At 52.0% G+C, this 3467-nt stretch overlaps 2 non-coding genes across 2 annotated transcripts; both read left to right on the top strand.

Annotated features, from left to right (window-relative positions):
• Nucleotides 1–1904, top strand: LOC137929219 (small subunit ribosomal RNA). Its single transcript, XR_011108784.1, has one exon. It is a non-coding gene; the product is annotated as a small subunit ribosomal RNA (ribosomal RNA).
• Nucleotides 1905–2711: 807 nt separating this feature from the next.
• LOC137929234 (5.8S ribosomal RNA) lies at nt 2712–2868 on the top strand. Its single transcript, XR_011108796.1, has one exon. It is a non-coding gene; the product is annotated as a 5.8S ribosomal RNA (ribosomal RNA).
• The last annotated feature ends 599 nt before the right edge of the window (nt 2869–3467 follow it).

Raw genomic sequence — 3467 nt, forward strand, 5'->3', positions numbered from 1 at the left:
TCCCTGGTTGATCCTGCCAGTAGTTATATGCTTGTCTCAAAGATTAAGCCATGCATGTCTCAGTGCAAGCCGTATTAAGGCGATACCGCGAATGGCTCAATATATCAGTTTTGGTTCCTTAGATCTTACCTCGGTTACTTGGATAACTGTGGTAATTCTAGAGCTAATACATGCAATCAGAACTCTGACCAGTGATGGGATGAGTGCTTTTATTAGATCAAAACCAATCGACGGAGGGCCTCGCGTCCGAAGTCGTTAATTTTGATGAATCTGGATAACTTTTGCCGATCGCATGGTCCAGCACCGGCGACGCATCTTTCAAATGTCTGCCTTATCAACTTTCGATGGTAGTTTCTGCGACTACCATGGTTGTCACGGGTAACGGGGAATCAGGGTTCGATTCCGGAGAGGGAGCCTGAGAAACGGCTACCACATCCAAGGAAGGCAGCAGGCGCGCAAATTACCCACTCCCGGCACGGGGAGGTAGTGACGAAAAATAACGATACGGGACTCTTACGAGGCCTCGTAATCGGAATGAGTACACTTTAAATATTTTAACGAGGAACAATTGGAGGGCAAGTCTGGTGCCAGCAGCCGCGGTAACTCCAGCTCCAATAGCGTATACTAAAATTGTTGCGGTTAAAAAGCTCGTAGTTGCATTTGTGCGCCGCGCTGTCGGTGCACCGCATCCGCGGTGATACTGACACGTCTGCGGAGCATATCGTCGGTGAGCCGTCGGTAAAACGGCGGTTCAATATCAAAATCCTATCGCGGTGCTCTTCGGTGAGTGTCGAGATGGGCCGACAATTTTACTTTGAACAAATTAGAGTGCTCAAAGCGGGCTCAAAATGCTGCTTGAATATTTCGTGCATGGAATAATAGAATATGATCTCGGTTCTATTTTGTTGGTTTTCAGAACTCCGAGGTAATGATTAATAGGGATAACTGGGGGCATTCGTATTGCGACGTTAGAGGTGAAATTCTTGGATCGTCGCAAGACGAACATCAGCGAAAGCATTTGCCAAAGGTGTTTTCATCAATCAAGAACGAAAGTTAGAGGTTCGAAGGCGATTAGATACCGCCCTAGTTCTAACCGTAAATATGTCATCTAGCGATCCGCCGACGTTACTACGATGGCTCGGCGGGCAGCTTCCGGGAAACCAAAGATTTTGGACTCCGGGGGGAGTATGGTTGCAAAGCTGAAACTTAAAGGAATTGACGGAAGGGCACCACCAGGAGTGGAGCCTGCGGCTTAATTTGACTCAACACGGGAAATCTCACCAGGCCCGGACACCGGAAGGATTGACAGATTAACAGCTCTTTCTTGATTCGGTGGGTGGTGGTGCATGGCCGTTCTTAGTTGGTGGAGCGATTTGTCTGGTTAATTCCGGTAACGAACGAGACTCTAGCCTGCTAAATAGGCGTCGTCATTTAGGTGTGCGCCGCTCCGGTGGCGCAACTCACTGGCGACGTATTAAAATTCTTCTTAGAGGGACCGGCGGCTTCGAGCCGCACGAGATTGAGCAATAACAGGTCTGTGATGCCCTTAGATGTCCTGGGCCGCACGCGCGCTACACTGAAGGAATCAGCATGTTCTCCCTGGCCTAGAGGCCCGGGCAACCCGTTGAAACTCCTTCGTGCTGGGGATTGGGGTTTGCAATTATCCCCCATAAACGAGGAATTCCTAGTAAGCGCGAGTCATAAGCTCGCGTTGATTACGTCCCTGCCCTTTGTACACACCGCCCGTCGCTACTACCGATTGAATGATTTAGTGAGGTCTTCGGACCGACACGCGGTGGCTTCACGGCCGTCGGCGTTGCTGGGAAGTTGACCAAACTTGATCATTTAGAGGAAGTAAAAGTCGTAACAAGGTTTCCGTAGGGGAACCTGCGGAAGGATCATTAACGTGTGTGTATGTGTGCGAGACGCGTGATATGTTCACGAACGTTGTTGCGCCGCTGTTGCTGTTGTTGCTGTTGCGACGACGACGACGACGACGACGACGACTTCGTACATACCGTGTTTACACATATATATATATGTAATACATCCATAATGATATATATATACGACATATATACATATATATGTACGTACGCGCGCGCTGCTGTTCGTATCTAATGCGGACGAGCGCGCGCGCGTGTGCGTGCGTGTGTGTGTGCGTGTTTGTATATATGTATAAAAAATAAAATGTGAAATAATTGTCTCTAGCGTCTATTACGCCTAACGGCGCAGCGGCGACGGCGCCGTGGCGGTGGCCGGTGGCGGTGGTGGCATTCGTCGAAAGTGCTACCGCCGCCGCTGCCTCCGCCGCCGTCGAAGCGGCCGGGTGGCGGAAAAACGCCGAGAGACGAGCGCCGACCGGGGCATACCAAACGGAGCGTTCGAAGCGGTGAAAATCCCCACTGCCTAGCTCAGGCCCTTTATTGTCGGTTGGCGCTATACAAAACGAAATTTAAGCGGTTAGAAAGATGACAATGTCGTGCGTCACGCCAGCTCGTTGGGGGGTGCGCGGGTCGTCGTCGTTCATCATTCTAAAGGATTCGCGTCGGGGCGTTAAGCTTTTTCGGTGCCGTTTCTTTATGAACGCCTCGGCGCACATGAATTCGACCAACTTTCGACGTTAATACATAAAAACGGACAATCAAGTGGCCGACGGCGAGAGCCGTAGGCCGCTACCGTAAGTAATAACAACATTAAGAAAAAACCATTACCCTGGACGGTGGATCACTTGGCTCGCGGGTCGATGAAGAACGCAGTTAACTGCGCGTCATAGTGTGAACTGCAGGACACATTTGAACATCGACATTTCGAACGCACATTGCGGTCCGTGGAGAAATATCCAGGACCACTCCTGTCTGAGGGCCGGCTGTTAAAATATAAAAACCACACTGTTCGGTGTAGAACGCGCGCTACGTGCGCTCGCGCCGGTCGATGCGCGCGGCGGTGACGCGCGACGCGGCGGCGGCGGGTTGGTGGGGGGTGATGAACGAGCTCGCGGACGGTGCGATGGGACGATCTCTAATAAGAGTCTCTCGTCCGCGCCGCCGCGGCTCTCACTCTCTCTCTCTCACTATCCGCCGTCGCTGTCGTCGCGCTGCCGCTGCCGCACTACCGCGCGCGGGCGAGCGGGCGCGCGCTCTTTCGAACAATTGACGGTTTCCGTTGAACGTTCTTCGCGACGGACGACGGACGGCGGGGTGCTGCACCCCTCACGTCCGCGTACGCGCGGAGCGCGTTTACGGTCCGTTTAAATATATCGAATTGTATTGAATATGAAACGAGTGTGAAAAGATTACACGCATCGCTAAGACGCGAGTCTTCGTAGTGCGGTCTTCGTCCGAGCTCATCGGTTCGTGTATACGATATAATAAAATATATCGGAAGCACAGACGACGCGTCTCCGACGGATGCGACCGGCAGGCGGTGAATGTTTTCTTGCGCGGCAAGCGTAACGCACACACAAA

The sequence above is a fragment of the Battus philenor genome, unplaced genomic scaffold, assembly GCF_028537555.1.
Source record: "Battus philenor isolate CCGP_79_NKW_IND1 unplaced genomic scaffold, ilBatPhil1.0.hap1 SCAF_45, whole genome shotgun sequence".
Taxonomy (NCBI): Eukaryota; Metazoa; Arthropoda; class Insecta; order Lepidoptera; family Papilionidae; genus Battus; species Battus philenor.